The sequence below is a fragment of the Passer domesticus genome, chromosome 2 (assembly GCF_036417665.1).
Source record: "Passer domesticus isolate bPasDom1 chromosome 2, bPasDom1.hap1, whole genome shotgun sequence".
Taxonomy (NCBI): domain Eukaryota; kingdom Metazoa; phylum Chordata; class Aves; order Passeriformes; family Passeridae; genus Passer; species Passer domesticus.
Window position 1 is genome coordinate 101,330,084 of NC_087475.1, and position 18,383 is coordinate 101,348,466.

The 18,383-nt window shown below is 40.5% G+C and overlaps 1 protein-coding gene across 42 annotated transcripts in view; it reads left to right on the forward strand.

The window, feature by feature from the left end:
* LOC135294584 (uncharacterized) overlaps nucleotides 1-18,383 on the forward strand; it is a 255,789-nt gene that overhangs the window by 106,016 nt on the left and 131,390 nt on the right. For 2 of the 42 annotated variants that reach the window (XR_010356668.1, XR_010356659.1), the window contains exon 2: nucleotides 11,211-11,370. The exons of 38 other annotated variants lie outside the window; for them this stretch is intronic. The gene's annotated coding sequence lies outside the window, so the exon portion shown is untranslated. Of the gene's footprint in view, nucleotides 1-2,944; nucleotides 3,082-11,207; nucleotides 11,371-18,383 lie in introns of those variants that run through there. 2 more of the 42 variants (XR_010356658.1, XM_064410074.1) reach the window with 2 other exon arrangements.

The window sequence follows — 18,383 nt, forward strand, 5'->3', positions numbered from 1 at the left end:
ACAGGGAGGTAGGTTCTGTGGGTGACTCATTTGCCAGCCTGCCTGCAGCTTGGAGACAAAGCCCTGCAGTCTCTTTTTCTGCTGGAGCTGTGCCTGGTGTCATTTTGCCATCCTTCAGCCCCAGAACTGGTTCCAGGAACACTACAAGGCAGCCAGGGTAGCAGCAACTCTGGAAGCTGCATTCCTGCTACAAAACCCTAGAGATTGCCTTTTCTATGTTGCTAGAGGCACTAATAAAATCAGTAGCTCTTGACATGCCAATTGGCTTGAAAGGCTGTCCTGCTGGTGGTAACCCCAGTGTCCATCAAATTACTATTCAGTGGTGAAGAAGAGTGGGAATTTGCGGTTAAGTGTAAGTCGGGCACCAAGACAAGCCTGGAATGAAGCAAATGAGCCCAAGCACAGGATTTGTATTATGATTAATGCTATTGAACAATGCTGGATAATACTTGTTCTTTCTGTGAAGTTGCTGTGAGTGATAGCTTGAAAATACTCTCTGGCTAACTGGCAGAAAGATGCCAGTCAAGCCAGCTGCTCTCCAGACAGGGCACAGCAGTACCTGCATGTGTTACTGCTGCTTCAGCTTTTGGAGGAGACTCATGGAAAAGCTGAGGAGACACATAGAAATATGACTGAAGGCAGAGAATGGTAAGCAGCAGGTGCTGAGCACTCTGTATGAAGGCTGAAGGCTTCCTCTTTGTGCCACAGGTGTGCTCTGTCCAGCTTTTGCCCTGGAAGCTTCTGCTCTGGAGCACAGAGCTGACACAGTCCACTGCTTTTCTAGAGAAAGGCACCTAAAAATATTTGGGGAGCAGCAGCCAGCCTGCAAATAAGAGCTTGTCGAGAAGCTTGGAAACTTATGACACACAATCTGTGCTCCTGTGCTTGTTCCACAAAAACTTCCTGAATTTAACTCTTGATGAAAATAATTTAGAAAAGATCATAAGGAGGAGGAGTATGAAAGATCTGAGAAGCAAAGAAGGTGCAAAATTCCATAGAGTGGAGCTACTTTCATTAAGTATTATAAGACTTCATTGTTTTACTCTACCAATGCAAATTGGTTACAACAGCAAGTTTTAACATTAGTTTCTCAATAGAAGATCAGTCTGAATGACAAATGTTAGCAATATCAGCAGGCTGTAGAAACATGGAGCTTTCTTCTATCCTTGCAGCAAATCTCCACTTCAACAGGTCTTTTCTTTCTTGCTGCGGTGTGTAAGCTTTTGTGCTTTTCCTGACTGTCCTTTGTGTAGCCTCACAGCACTATAAGAGGAATATCTAGAAGCAGCAGTCCACAGTTGTGTGGGAGTGGTTGATTTGCACTTCACAGCACTTTGTCAGCACCGCGTTAGCAGCTGCTTTTGTGCGCATTCCCCTCTAAAACTCCAATATACAATTTTACCAAATTGATAATTACAGAAAATATTTTTTACCATGCTTCTAGCTTTCTATGGGCTGAAGTTTTCATTGCTGATCCAGTGTCATATGCAAAGTATATGTTTCACTTCTGTCTTTTTTTCCTTTGGCTCTCTCCTATTTCAGGCAGGATGAGTACTAAAGTATGAAGTAAGAGACGTGGTTGCTTTTCATTTCAGTTTCATTATGTGGAGGGTACAATTATGAAACTGAACTGGCTGCCTACACTTGGTGTATTAGCCACGGTAGCATAAATCTGGACACTGTTGAAAGGTCCTGGATATGAATGCCAGAGCAGGTGATTTTCAAGTGAAATGCCTGATACAACCTTTCCTTACCCACAGTTGCTGGGTAGTGAGGCTGGTTCTGTGACTGGCTTCTTCAGCAGGTTCTGGCTAAGAGGTGCAGGGGTGTGAGGAAGCCATTCTTCTCTGGCAAGTGAACATGGAACTACTTCAGTGTGCAGGCTGGCTCATGGGATGCATTCTGAGTCTCATGTGCATTGTAGTTTTGACAAACAGTATAAATATTTACAGATTGTGCTTCCTTCTAGCTCTCCAAATAGACTTCTTCATTAGAGAGAGAACTAAATATTATGTGCTTCCCATGCAGTCAGCAAGATATGAACTGGGATTTAACCCTGTGATGGCAGTCCATCAGATTCAGAGGTTTATGGACAGCCATGACATGACCCTTATCTAAAGAGAGAGGGATCTGTGATTGTGTCACAGATCATGCAAGACTGCAGACTGCACTGATTGGTGCCAGAAGAAAGATTTAATTTGCTGTTAAATGTGTCCTTGAGTTTGCAAAGCCAGCATTTGGGGAATGAAGGACATATTATTCTAGTTTTAGAGACTTTGTGTTTCATCTGGTGTTAATGAAAGGCAATAAATGTTGTATGAGAAAGTACCATATTTAGTGAATTTTCTCTCAGGGATAGAAAAAATGGCCTCTGAGTTGATTAGAAATTTGGTGTATGTATTCTCTTTATTTATATTCTTATTGCCTAATGAGGAAGAGAGGTGTGTTACTACAGTTTCAGTACACAAATAATAGTCAGATTTGGCTCTACAGTGTTCTGTTTGGTCATGTTTTCCCTTAACCTGTGATGAGAACAAACAAGCAGGAAAGGTTTTGCCTGGGCAAATAACCATCAGTCTTCTGAGCTTTCTGGGCAGCATGCTTACACTATGAACTTCTGCCCTCGGAGAAGAATTGAATTTAAACCATCAGCTGATTTCTACAACCAACAAACATCACACTAGATTGTACCAGCTTTTGATCACTGTGAACTGGGCCAGATTTAGAATGGCCATGTGGACCTGGAATGTTACAGCCATGGTGAATCCCTCATTGCCACAGATAAATTAATGCTGCACTGCTGTCCAAATCCTCTACTCCCCGGGCTAGGGGAGGACACTGCACCAGCTGAGCTGGGGCACAGCAGCTGACAGCGGGGGAGTGGGGGGGGGGGGGGGGCATTTCCCAGAATCCCAGAAGCACCAGGGACGTCCAGGGAGCGCCTCAGCAGGAAGCAGCGGTGAGCAGCAAACAGGCGAAGAGAGTAAAGAAAAGAGGGACTCCTCTCGGGGGCAAAGTCCTAAGGTTTATTGTCTCCAGGGGAGCCAGACCAGAGAAGACCAGGAGCAAAGGAATACAATGGTATATAAAGCGGGTGGAACAATGGGGTAGGGATGATACAATAACCAGTGAAGGAGAACTTAAGAGGGAACACACTTGTGAGGGACACACCGGCTAGTGAATGGGGAAGGTACTAAGGAGGGACTCTTGTTCCTGATCCAATCACCCACTGCCGAGGGGAGAACTTTCTGGAAAAAGTGGAGGGGTCAGTGGGTGATGGACAGGAACTCGGGGAGGGGTTTACAGAAGGTATCCAGGGAAACAGGGGAGGAGACAACAAACTCACAACTCTCACATATGGGATGGGGTTACCAGTGGAGGAAGGGGAATCCTAGGACCGAACCATTTAACAGATAGGGGTAACAGAACCAACTCTAATGGAACTGAACGACACACCACAACAAGTTAACTCCCTGTTGTATCCTCATCTTTGCAAGTGCTTTCCCTCAGTTTAATTTTAGTTTGTGCAGCAATAGTAGCACTTAAAAATTTATGTGCAATTTAGTTTTCATGCCATCTTTGTTTTGTTTCTTCGCCTCTGCTATAGATGGTTTTTTGTCATTATAAAATGATCAAGAAGGTTGGCACTTTAACAGTAAAACACAAAATAGAAAGGACAAAAAGGAATCCACAGGTACCAGCAAAATTATGGTCCAAGGGTAATTTTGCTAACAACAGTTTCCAGTTTCATGAGATCAATTCTTAACTGAAAATCATTCCACCCTACCATTTTATACGAAGATTTATTATGTCTAGGAAACAAACTGAGTGACTATTCCCTTGTGTATCTACACACACCCACACACTTTTATAATTTATTTCGTTCTTTTTTTAAACCTATAATAATGTGGGAAAAGTCCAAGTGAGAATTATGGCTTGGCAGAACTTTAGGTTATATTGAAAAGATTTGATGTTGTTATGATGTAAAAACTATTCTTTGCTCCTGTGTCAGAAAGGGCCATATAGACCATCTTTTACCCAAATACTGCCCTAATTTTCTTCCTTGATGAAAAAAAGTGATTGATTATCATAAGCTAATTACATTTAATTCCAGTGTGCTGAGAGAATGTAATAGGATGCATGGGGCAAGTGACAAGGTTTTGTGGCTGACTAAGCCATGAGCTATTTTTAATTACCTGCTTGGCCTGTAGCAGTACCTGAGGTAGGAGTAATAGCTTTTCCTAACCACTGAAGGCTAGGGATAGCTTCTCCTGACAAGATGTCATAGAACAAGACATTTTAAAAATCTATATGGTTTTGAGAGGCCATATGATTGCATTACATCTTTTCCAGACAGTGACTTTCCCAGTATAATTAGGCTGAAGCATTTTGAGAAGGTGTTTTTACAAATTAAAGTGCTGGGTCCCAGAATGTGAGAGTATCAAGATATGGGAGTTCAATGTGTAAAAATAAGAATATATCAGAAAGCTACACATTCTCTATCTTTGTTATCAACATATATAACTAATATAGCTTTCTTGGTCACAGCAGAAAGGAAGAAGAAAGGCTTTTCTCGATACTCACTGCCAGGTGACTGACTTAATACTGTCTTGGAGATCCCTACTGATGAAAAATTTGTACAAATACCTTCTCTGTTGGCTACTTTTTTGTATCTGAGTAAAAATGCTGCAAGGTTCAGGAAAGGAGGTAACAGATCCAAAGTACCTTACCATTTCTGCATTCTAAGAATCTTGGTTTACTGTTCTCATTTCTTTTTATTTTGAAGGAAGATGTTTCTGGTGGCAGCATGTGGAGTGTGTGTTTTTGCATGCCTACACATAGTCTTTAAAAGACTGCCTTGACATTGGCGCTGTAGTTGATTCCTCATCTTTAAAACCTAACTCTGCAGTTAAGCTCTTAGAGGTATAGTTTCATTTAAGAATGCAGGAAACTTTTACCTTATAAGGTGTCAGCTTTATTTGATAAAGCTGCTTTGAGCTGAAAGAAATAAGTAAGTTGTTCTGTAGGTGATTAGATTAAGAAAGGGATACATCATAAGAAGAAAATTACTCTTCCTGTTGCCAGCTGCATCATCTGCTCTGGCTGTTGTTAACTAAACTAGATAGCTGTACTGTCATTGTCAACTGCTGATTGTGCTGTCAATCTGCTGATCTGTGAGCTCAGGTTCAGCTGAGGGCCAGTTTTTGTCTTTCAGTACTAAGGAAAGCAAGGAAAATAGTTCTCTTTTTCACCTGCATGGTGGACTTATTTTTACTAATAGCATTTTGCTTACTTGTTTAGGCCTGTGAAAACTAGGGAACCCTGATTTAGTACATCCAAAAGCCTCATGGTCTGGGAATATGTGATAAAGTGAAGTAGCTATGTTTATAGGAGTTCACATTGAGTTTACATATTATTTCCTGTATGCTTTTTATTCTTTCAACCTTTCAAGAAACAAGTATCAATGTTAAATGTTACATTTTGGAGATAAATAATTCTCAAAACTGAATACGATGCTACTAAATTAGCTAAGCTGAAATATATGCGGATTGTTTCTAAATGAACTGAGGTCACCCTTTGCAGCCTCAAGAGGAATTGGTCATGGATTGGATTAAGCACAAGTAAATAAGTGAATGACAAAAATGTTGAAAATGTAGTTACTGTGCTAGAGAGCTCATAGCATTCACCTATGAATGAATACAGAAGGTAGAGACTCTGTTACAGCCATATAGCTCTGTTAACTTCATCAGAACGAGAGCTTGCATTTCCCCAGAGCTTTGCACTGGCTCTAGATGGGCTTGGAACTTAAATTCAAGTACAGGAGTTGCAGCCAACTTTCAAATCCCCTATGTCCTGCCTTTCTCTAAATCCCAGACTTCCTGTAAACTAGAATAGAGTGTTGCTATATTCTAGTCTGTTTGGTGCATCATCTGTCTTTGAAAAGTGCAAGAGAGACCATCCATTGAAACAGCTGAAAGATATCATGTCACACAGCTTCTCTAAGAGATCCTCCCAGATAACCCAATGCCTGCCCTTCCCTTTCTGTCACTCCTTTTCTGGGAAATAATATACTAGGCCAGTTAGATCCAATATCGCATGAGAAACTGGAGCACATTGCAAATTGATGTGTAATGAGATTTCATATAAACTCACCTTCCGTAGAGACAAGGAATAAATTGTAATTGCAGGTCACAGCTTTATCATTGATTAGGAGATATCAGGGGTTCTTATCCTAATAAGGATTAGTAACAATGTACGTTAGCTTTCATTTTGGTCTACATTTGTAATAATTTCTTTATATTTGCTGAAAATTACCAAAAATAAAAAAAAAGAAGAAAAGCTTTCTTTTTCAATGGCAAAAACCAAGTGGCTGAGTTCTATTTGTGGAGATCTGCAAGCCTGCAGTGCACAGGATAACAGGGCATTCGTTTGTGGAATACATAATCTCTAAACCAGCACTGCTCCTGGTTGTGTGAATTGATAGACAATTATGCTTTAATGACCTATAGCACAGAGGCAAATACCCCTTGGGGGATCACTGGATGGTCTACTGGCATTACCATCATCCTTGCTCAGGTGCTGTGCCCTTTCTGAGAATTGGACAATAGTGTGATAGTGTGTTAGAGGACAACATGTGAGAATCACCCCCAGGAAGGTGCTATAAGAAGCAGGGATGTTGTTTGCTACCTGTTTACTTCACAATCTTTTCAAAATTAATCCAGTATGCAAGGAGACAAAACATTCCTTAGGGTAGAGAGAGCAGGATTTCTTTTGCAGTCATGGCACTAACTCAGTGTGGTTCTGGATAAATCCTTTCCCCTCACTTACATTCATTTTCAGGAGCCATAGTATCAGCCATTGAATAATATTTGCTTAATAACATTTGCTGTTATCGTGTGCTGTTAATGACTGCGAAATGCTTTGTGGTTCGTAGCCGAATGGCACCAGATTTATTGGATACACTGTGCTGCATAAATGCTGGGTATGTTTGAAAAGTGTAGATGAAAAAGGGCTGATTGTAAGCCCTTTGAAGTCTGGGTTAAAAGTTTTTACAGATTTCTGTGGGCTCTGGATCAGATAGTGAGTGTGAAGAGAGGGATGGGAGAGAAAATCTTACTCAAGGTCATCTACTTGCTTTTAAACAAGGAACGAAGCTGGTGCACTTGTGATTGATTGCACTTTTCCCTTTTACTTGGAAAAATAAAGATGAAGGAAACATTACTGGTATCCCACTGATGTGCATCCAGTTTTGGAACAGAACATGACAACTCTCAGCACCATGGCTGTCTGTATGTCTCTGTCTGCAAATGATGATCCATTGATGAACACAGTCATGTAGATGGAAAGAACATTCTACAATGCAGCCCTGCTCAGCAAATCCTCTCACAAATAGACCCTCCAGCTACTCAGAGTCATGTTGCCTGGTTTATTTCAAGGGTCAGTGCCCGGGTGAGCAATGTTACATACTAGGTCATTTAGGTAACCACCTAATTGTGTAACAGGTGAGGAGGGAGTCCATGAACAGTGAAAAAAAAAATCACCCTGCCATTTTCCCCTGCATTGTCAAGCTGATTATAATGAAGAAAACATATAAAGCCAGAGAATCAAGGCTTGGAGCCTACTCAGAGATTCAGAGACGAGAGAGGGTGGTTGATTCCATGTCTGATGGCATGGTCCCAGGAGCTGTGACCTGTGTGTGAATCTTTATTTGGTTTCTGTTCAAGTTATGATGCCGGAGCTTCTTATCTGTGAGTAATATAGGAGAGGCTGTGTTGTTCCCAAAGGAAGAACTGTCTGCCTTCATTGTCTCTTCTACAGACTTCTCCTTAGCTAGCAGCCTGTAAAACACTGACTGTAGACCAGGGAAATGTGCCCTGACTGCACTTAGTCCCCGATGAGTATGCACATCAGCTGATAGTCAACAGCTTTTCTGCTTCAGTGAACATGTGTAAAAATAGAGCTCATCCATCTAGTTCCAATCATTAAAAAAAGAACATTTATAATTGTTCAAAACCAACAATTTGCTGAGTTTGTGCTCACCATAAATTCTGGCAGATGTCTTACATCTTTTGCAGGTTTCACTCCATTTATGGACAGCATACTGTTGTATCTAGTACACTCAACCTGATCTTTTAAAAAAATATATTTCTCCAGGTTTACTGGGGCTTTACTATATTATCATTAGTAAGAATATTGAATAACTAGTTGCACTTTCTTGGGGGAAATACATATGCATGGTAATAGACATTGCTTGAGTCCAGATGAGTGTGTTTTAGCAAAGTTTCATAAGCTGCTTATTTTTTTTAATGTGTGTTTTCTCTGACACAGTTAAAGACGGTGTTTTGCATATTTCATGTTATTATGATCATAATAAATATGTTATCAGCCTTATTAACCAGGTTAGAGGGAAAGAATAGAAAATTAATAATTTACATTAAGATGATGTTGGAAGGCATATAACTCTTACAGCTTATTTGCCACATTTCTCTGTTGGCAACCAAATCATTTTGTATCTGCAGCACTTCACCACTACGCTGGGCCATTTCCCTCTGTGCACACATAATATTTATCATTATTGTGTTTATTAAATCAGCATCCTTTGACAGATTTTCTTCTTGCTTGGGTTCTCCCTGTGTAATGAGTGTCTCATTTATTGTCTACCTGGGTGTTACTTATCTAATAGAGGAGGACAGATAAAGTGAAAGAAGCAGTGGTGCTCTGATGCTGAAGTCACAGTGAACAGGAGGTCTTGCTCTCTACAAGTGTCTGCAAGTGCATCATCCCACTGCCTCTCCAAGTCAAGCAGGAATTCATCTTATGCTCCATGCATGTGTCACAATCATGGCAACTCCCTTAAATTATCAGCTTTGTATTCTGTCCCCATGTGGACACAGATCTAAAGCCTGCTGGATTCCTTGAGAGTTGGTTTGTCAAGCTGGAATAGCCTTTATTATCCAGGAAAGAGTCAGGAGAGTTGCATGTCAGAAGCATGTAGATATGCAGGAGGAGTGTCTCCCCACTAGCCACAAGCAGGGAGTGCACACCAGGACCAAGGCAGAGAGAGAGAGAAAAGTATTTTTGACATCCTTAAGAGATCCAGGGGTAGATGTTCTTTATGCAGCAGTGACTGAAAATATCCACAGAAGTAGAGAAATTTCAAGAGACACACTCCACTGAGAATCAGTGGCAAACAAAGAATTGTGAAGGTTTTCTCTTGTTTGGTCCTGTTTGAAACAGCCCATTTACAGGCCTTCAGCACTCAAGCAATCAAAACATCTAAGCTGTTTGCAGAAGCTATCTATATGTTTTACTGCCAGGCCACTGAGATTCTGGTTTTTTGCTTCCTTTAGTCTGTGCCTAACCCACCTTTACTGGAAACACAATGGGGAGAGAGTGGAAACAATTTAACAGGATTCACAAAGAAAGGTATGGTGCTATACTAAACCTGACTCATGGTAAACCCACTAAGCTCTGTGGAAAGCCTTAGTTGTGGTTTTAGGACCTTAGATTTGGTATTGAAAAATATGCCAAGAATAGCTCAAAAATGAGGCAATTTCTGCCTTACTGAGGATTTTCCATTGATAATTCCTGTGCAAGGTCTGCCAGTATCTGATATTCTTAGCCTACTGTATGAATGCTATCTGGAGCACTACCCTCTGTCCTGTGCTTTTCATTCATTCACTTCTGGACACAGTCCAGTGTCCCTGATGTCCCTCCATTGATTTAAATTTGCACTGGATTAAGCCCAGCAGTTGCCTAAGCATATTAATTTCATGGTTGTTTGTGGTTATGTTTTGGACATTATAAGGGTACTGACTGTTACAAATATCTTTATAGTTTAGCCTTATAAAAATGCAGTGCCTTTACCATGTTCTCATGTTTTTTTATTATTATCATTACTGAGTTACGCTTTTAACTTTTAAACCATCTGTGGTTTAAAAGTAGAAAAACCTCCTTAGAAAAACATAGCAGGCTCCTCCATAGTAGAGTAAGATTTAATGAGAAATCATTAGCTATGGAGCACTATGACTTGGCTTGTGAGCATTTAGCCTAATCCACTAGCTAGTACCAGTCCTAGCACATGGGTCTTAGGTCACAGTACTCCCCACTCAAAAGTTTCTCTAAGCTCTGTGAGAAGCTGTGCTAACAGGGAGCTAAAAAGGGTTCATATTTTCTTGGCTACCATATCAAGCAGCTTTACATCAACATCTTCAAGTTACATCTAGCCTTGACCTTCAGCATCTGAATTGGGACTTTCCAGACTGATGTTCTTTAAATGAACAGTATCAAGAGTTTAGAGCCCAGTCTGGTCTCTTTTGTTTGGGCTACTATAGAAAATGCACATACAATTTCACTATGTGTTAAAAGAACCACAAAGTGCAAGTGCCCAGTAAAGTGCCTTGGCACATCCCTTCAAACTCCACCAAGCAGCTGTTTCAGTCAGACTTATCTGATTTCTGTATGTGTATGAACTTTCCATGAAAATCCAGACTAATTTCTGCTGCTGGACATAAACTCACATATTCAGTTGCTGTTGACTCCAGCCTTAAAACTCAACAAGGTTTTCAGGCATCTTCACCTGCAGGACTTGGTTTTACAGGTATTCCCAGGGCTAGTGGTCTGGTGCAGGCTGTGCACCAGCCAGCAGTGGTTAGGATTAAGAACCAGTTTCCAGCCTTCCACAGCCTGATTTACTAAGAATTTGCCTTCCCCTTTTCCACTTCCAGTCTGCATTGCTCATTTTGCTGAAGCCCGTCTCCTCCACATGAAAAACTTGATCTTTGTCAAAGCAAATTACTTTTTAATGCTGAAAATATGAATTGTCAAGCTGCTTTCTCTGTCTTTGGGGTCTTAGTGCTGTTGTAAATCTGGTCATGGGTGATATGTCTGGCAGCTCCCTAGATCAGTGTCTATAAAGCATTCTAATCCAAGTCACACTTTGATCCTTCAAGAACATTTTCCCTCCTTACAGTAGTGGAGGGATGCAGTGGTAGCTGGGGAAGGTGTCCTTGGTACTGTGTGTGTTGCTTGCAGTACTTCAGCTGTTGGTGTTCTGTGGCTGCAAAGTGCAGCCATAGTAACTTAGGGACAGCAGAGTAGCTCCACCCCTCTGTCCTGGAGATCCTAGCCATTCTAGAAAATTTGTAACTGGAATGACTGAAAAAGATGATGTTTGCCTAGACCATTAGTGCAGCTTATCTCTTCAGCAGATGTCCAGAAGACCGTAGACAACCAAGTCCTTTTTCCAGCTGGCTCATTGACACCATCTGCATCTGGTATCTGACCTGGCAACAAAAGTCATGGTGGGTGTGCTGGCCACATGAGTTGTAATGTGCTTTGACTCCCAGAAGACAAATCCATCTTTGATAGGTAAGAAATGGCCACCTGAACAGGGAACTTAGTGCTGTTTGGTGCATTGTGGTGTCTGTGCTAATTGGGAAAATGTGATGCTTGTGCATTGACTGTGGAGGGACCCGTACAGAGCCCTGAGGAGTCAGGCAGGATGCCCTTGGTATCAGTACTCTGGGCAAGCACAAAATGCCAGAATGTGGAGCCAGCACACTCACACTGAGATTCATCTGATCTGATTCATATTTATAGAGGTGTCTCAGCTTTCTCCTTGTCATAGTATCTTAGAGCCTCACTGTTGTCATTACATTTATTTGTGCATGATGCCAGTGACAATTTCTATCCCTGAATAATGGAAAGAGAGATGAGATTCAGAGAGACACAAGGCATATTTCACATGTCCAAAATACACGTGGAACAAAGCACAGTCTTAGTGTTGACTGAGCTATCCTAAAATCAGGCAAGCTGTGTTAGCTGAAGTCTGTGCTTAGATTAATTAGCAGCCTGGGCACAATGAAAGTATTGCTTTGAAAATAATGTTAGCATCACAGTATGTGGCTTGTAAGAATATCATCCTGCTTAAAGTTCCTAGAATTGACCTTCAGTCCTATTCTGCAATGTGTCATGAGAGTGTAAGTGACATAAGTGACCCTCCTATCCCCACATGAAAGGTGGATGGACGATCAGGAACTGTTCAATTCCTGGGCAGCACTTTAACCACTTTCTTTCCATAAAGACTATTCATAGGGGTACTGTTCATGGTGACTTATAAAGGGTTTTTTGTGGGGCTAATTACATCTCAGTCCTACTGTGGATGCTTATTCCCCCAGATTCCTTTATTTTGTGAAGGTTTCTTTCTTACACCCACTCTTTTCCCTCTTTCTTTTTGCTGTGAAACATTATGTGGCATGACTCAGACTTTTTTTTTTTGCCTTGCATAGCATCCAAGATGCAAATTGCAGCCTGAACAGCTTGTTGGAGCATGATGCTCTAAACAGAATAATGGATTTGTTCCCTCAGTTGAGGAGTAAGCAAGAATCAGTTAAAAGCTTCTGCCTAGGTGAAGCCTGGTAGATGACATGGACGTTTCTGCACTGTACTTTCAGCCCAACAGCTTCCTAAGGAAAAGGTGGTTGGATTATTTTCTGGAATCATCTTCAGGCTTTTTATCCTATACCTACACATGCACTCTAGTTTTTAAGATTTCAAACAATTAATTACTTCTCTAGCAAAGCCTCATGATGAATATTCCCTCTTGATTTGTTTTTAATTGGAGTGTTCCTACATCATCAGTATGCTCATACATAATTTAAAGAAAACATCAGCTCTCTTCTTATTGTCAGGTTGGCAGCACATGGGTTTAGAGTACATACCTCACCTGTCTTTCTTCCTGTGAGGGTTTATTCTATTTCAGACTGGCTCTGGCTTTCAAATATAAGGACCATGGTACCATGGCCATTGCACTAAGCTGATGCTTATAATGAAGAAGATGCCACCTTCTTATCCTCTCCCATCCTCTATCAATCTCAATTTCTAACAGGTTTTTTCACTGTCTATGCAGAAATCAAGAAAGTACAGTATCACATGAGGGGTGAGAATTGAAGAAAACTGGAGGTTTTTCTGCATTTTACTGTGCATGGTGCACCTTAGAGCAGCATCTTTCCATACGCAGGTAAATGCTGAGCAAGCTAGCTGGCATACAGAAATGTACCTGATCATGGTAGAATGGGCTTATTCCTTCTCCTCTAAAAGAGTGTCAAACAGCATTAGGCTTTCTATCAGGAAGATCTAGGTCTCAGCAGCAAGGGAGACCCATTAGTAGAAAATAGTCTGTTTTCTGATTACAGCTTTTTCTGAAGCACTAGGTGGTTTTTGTAATTTTTAATTAAGTTAACAGGAGAATTGTAATCAAATCCTTGGTATTATGCTCTGGCCAACTGGAACTAGACTACTCTCACAAGTTCATTTCGAGATGTCCTAGTGTGTCAGCACCATACTGCAGTCTTCTCTCTGTTATGGCTAAGACCCTTGTTGACAAAAGGAGACAAAGGAAAATTCCAGCATGGGAATTCAGGTGTGTCTTGCATAGTTCATCCTTTTTACCCAGGATGTTTGGCTCTGTGGATGCATTTATATTTTGATATTTATTTCTGTTCATCCCACACTGCTTTATTACTCTCTTTGTTTATTTGGTATGGTCTTCCAAGAACCAGACCAAAGACTGAATCAATTTTTTAATACAATGAGCAGGAGAATAATACATATCAGTCTGATGCTCTTTCTTTCTTTCTGTTTGATCAAAAGGCTTAATTCATTAATACATTCATGCTGTAAACTTTCAGCTTACAAACGTGTAACAACAGCTCATTATCTTTTCAGGTATTCATACAGCACATTATGGAAATATGTTATTAACTTTATTGAATATGTAGATAGAATTTGAGTGTTGTGGTACAAGTGACTATATCTGACTTTGCATAACTGTTTAAATCTAACTCAAATAATGAGATCAATGGGCACAACAAACGGAGAACAAGGACACACATATACTGTTGAAGAAGGCTGATGTCCTCCTATGAGAAGTCACCTGCATGGTAGGTGAAGGGAAGGTGGTAGGTGTATTTTTCTTGATTTTAATAAGGGTTTTGGCTCTGCCCTCCACAACATCCTTTTGGGCAAGTTGCCATCTGTGGGATGAATGGATTCATGGTGTGCTGGGTGGTGAACCGGCTGAAAACAAGAGCTCAGGTGGTTGTAGTGAATGGGGTTACATCTGGCTGGAGACCAGGCACCAGCAGTGTTCCTCAGGGTTCAGTCCTAGGGTCAGTGCTGTTCAATGGTCTGGATACAGGGGTTAAATGTAGAATTAGCACATTTGCCAGCAATACCAAACTGGGAGGTGCTGTTCACTCTCTTCAGGGACAAGAGACTTCCAGAGGGATCTAAATAGACTGGAGCATTGGACTGTGATTAATTGGATGAAATTTAAGAAGCTGAAATGCTGTATTCTGCATGCTGGGATGGAGGGATGAGTATAAATAGGAGATTTCACTGTTGATGCTAATGCTTTTACATTAATAATGTTTCATCTTTTTAGTTGTTACTGTGGTGTGAGGGGAAAGCGGATGAAATGACATCTTGATGGGCTTGGCAGGAGCCTGGTCAAACTCATTCCCTTGGGTTTAGGCAGAGCACAGAGGCTGGATGGAACAGTGGCAGTGACAGCAGCAGGCCCTGAGCAAGCAGTGTGGCCATGTGCTCAGTTCACACCAAGGGGGAGGTGCTCTCCTGTTGCTGAGGAATTCTGTCCATGGCACCAGGGGGTTGGTTGGGTTTAACAGAGAAAAGTAATAACCTGAACCCATGAGATGCATTTCTTGCTGGTGATCCTGAGACTGTGCTGTATGTGTATGAAGTGGGTGCAAAGCACCAAAGTACTCTCAGTCACCATTTAAAATTAATGTCACGGAGATCTACATATTTACTGTGCCTGCCAAACAGCACTTAATTACTCAGAGCCCTTTTCCTCTTGTCTGCTGTGTTAAATAATGCAGAAAGTAACTGCAAATGATGGCTCAGGTTATTGGGCTGTGAGTGCAATGTTTGCTGTGCTGCAGTGTTAAGTGCAGAGTCTGTGATGCATGTGCTGTAACTCCCATCTGCATCAAAGGCAGATGTCAGAGGCACCTGGAAATCAGGTAATGTTAAACCAGCCAAAGAGCAAGCCGCAAGTTTTGATGCTATAAAGGTTCAGGTTTAATATTTCCAAGCAGTACAGAAGGGTGTTTACGTCAGTCTTGTCTCGTGTAATTGTCTTTCTGAATTGCAATTAAATATGTTGGAGTAGGTGACTTTTCCCAAACCACTGTGGCACATTCAGCAAATAATATCCTTGGGGGAAAAATTATTCTTGATGATGCTACACTTCAGTGTAAGAACTACAAGTCTGTTACAATTCAGTGACTATTTCATTGCCGATTTAAAGTTCGTTTTAAGGTCATAAGTCAGTTTTTAGAAGAGAAGTGATGGTGGCTAGAGTTACTTATGCCCTTTGTTGCTTGCCTCAGCAATACAGCTGTCATTGAATAAGCCACAGACACTCAGCAGTTCTCCTAAACACCAAGGAGGTACCCTAGGACCCAGGGGAAGGCAGACATATGAGACAGAAAAATGCTTTGTTATACAGATAATAGTTTCTTCAAGGCCACCTCAAATTCTCCATCAGGGTCAAATTCACTCTGAATAAATTAATAAAGATAAATAAAGGAGGAATTATTATTACATCTAACTTTCCAGGTAAGATCATGGTCTGAATTTATTTATTTATTCTAGCAGGATCTTCTTTTGGTGATGAATATATCCATTTCCAAGTGAAAGCTTGTTCACTTTAACAGGGGTCTGAACCCAAGCCAGAGTCTTAAGTAACTTCAACCTTTAAAGAAATTTGAGTAATATGTTTATATTAACTGATGCAAAACCTTGTATGCAGCGTCACACAACCATGGACAAATAGAATTTCAGTTCAGAGGCCACAGGTTGTGCCAAAGGCCCATTTTCATTAGTTTGTGAGAATTTATTTGCTTTTGTTCTTTTCTTGCCACTTTCTTAAACTGTGATCACATCTCCTCCTTCCACTTATGCTTCATTGTTAATTTATTTCTTCAGTTCTTATTTCTCTGATTTCTTTGGTCAAGGGTTAAGAGCTCTAAACACAAATTAAAATATTTATATCAACATTATCAGTTGGTTCTACTTCAATTGCCAACTCCTCTGCTTTTCAAGGATGATGTTTGATGTACTGTGCTGGCTTTTTTCTTTTCAAAGTTATTTGGGGAGCTTTCTCCAAATTCTTTGCTGGTATTAAACTATCCTAGTAATCTCATCTCCTAAGATAGAGGAGCATGCACTTATTTCAAGAAATTACATAATGGCATATTCTTCAGGTGGCTTCATATCTCTTTCATTGTTTTCACTCTGGTTCTTGTCATTTCCCTCATTTTTCTCTAGATAGAACAATCTCTTCTGCACTTTCATGTGTTCTTCATGATTTGGGATGATCTCTTTGGGATCAGGTTATGCAGTGTGATGATTTGTCTTGTTTGGACAAGACCTGGAAAATTTGACCCTGCAGGTAAACCACAGCTACAAAAATGTAGCTGTGACCTTTTTTGGTATACTGAGATTTATCTATGACAAGATAATTCAATGTTAAGCTTAGCAAAACTTTTTTTTACTTTTCTTAAATGATTGAAAGATAACATAAGGCAAAGTGAGTCATGGTCTTCATGAGGTTAAGTCAGATTTTCCAAGCAGGATAGAAGGGAATACACTGTTTGAATTGGAAGTGACCTACAATGACCATCCAGTGCAATGGCCTGACCAATTCCAGGCTTTTATGTCTTAAGAAAGTATGTACAGAATACGTGCTGCCTTGGCCATTCACATGTCTTTTGGCACACTCTTTGACTGATTCCCATTAACTTGCATTCCATTTTATCCAGTATTCCTTGCAGAGATATATCAGCTGAGATCCTGAAAAGTATTTACGTGCATGACTCTTAAGGCTGAATTCAGTTGAGTTTGGCCAAGCTGCACAAGCTGGTGAGATTGAAATGGTTTTTGTTCAGGTATGGAGCTCAGAAAGACAAAGACAAGCCTGTTGTCTCTGATCTGCAGGCACTTTTTTTAGTCTTTTATTTTCAGCATGTGGGCAGTCCTGTGCCTTTTCTAAATTTCTCTATCATAGGTCCAGCTTACTATTCAGGACATCAGCTGAACACATATCAGAACCCTGAAATGTGAGAAATAAAGTAGCAGTCCCCTGCGTAACTACTCTGTCTTGAAAAGTAAATCTAAGCACAAGCACTGTTTTATGTTTGATAATGTGTTATTAGCAGAACTCCTCCTGCCTACAGTTCACGCCAACAACTCTGGCACAAAGTGCTACTACTAGTGATGTTCATACTCTCTGATTGCAAACAGTACTGTAGCTTTACAGATGCAGGCCAGCACACTAACCTGTTGCTAATGCAATGGACTTGAAATCAAGTTTTAAAATAGAAAAAAATCAGTATCTGTGCATTAAGGGTCAAACCTAAGTAAGTTTTCCAAAGAGCCATCGGTCTTCTGCCATATCTTCTGGTTCACCCACAGACTGGTTTCCCTTCACCTTGGTTGACATCTCTCTGCTTAGATAATGCCATGACTCTCTGCCAGGTTATCTCATATTAAAAAATCCGTATTACTGGACTAAAAGGTCTCTCTTGATCTTACAGGAAAGACATATTTCAACATGGCTACAGGTTTGTTATTTCTTTTTTTCATCAGTGCTATGTTGCCGTGGTGTATTTATCATGACATCAAGGTGTATTTTTCAGGACATCAAATACATGATAGTATTTGATGTCCTGAAAAACAGGACCTAGAATATAAGATCTAATATAATAGAATATAAAAACAAAGTGCTGATGTCCCAGCTCTCATTTTCAGGTGGTTACACAAGAATCTCAGCCTTCACTAAAGAAACGCATTTCAAGGCTCAGCATTGTTGAGAAGTAATTGGAAACACTGTTTGAACACTTGAAAATTACTGAAAGTGAAAAATACTGGAAGGGCTTATATACTCTGCAAATTGAGAAATCAGAATATCTTTAAAAACAGAGGTCATTCTTTTTATTTTTTAACAGAAGTCCCATGGTTTTTAAGTTACTCTTGAGATTTAGGAACAGGAGTAGTCCTTCTCTTTGACTGTCTGTTTTCCCTAATTACTTACGCTGTTCTGTTATTCAAACCTGTCCTCACATTGAGTGGATTGAATGGAGGATGTGGGTTTGTCTTAGCACCTGCCTTTGCTGAGTTTCAAGTTAAAGGAGACCCACAAAGGGAGTCTGGTGCCTGTTGGTGTTTCTCTTCCACAGCCAAGCCACCTTACTCCACCTTTTATATTTCCATTTAGAAAAGCTCAAAAGGTTCTATCTGTTTCTTGAAGTTTGCTGTGTTTCCCTTTGTGAATGCAAAGATTTTCCTGCCCTAGT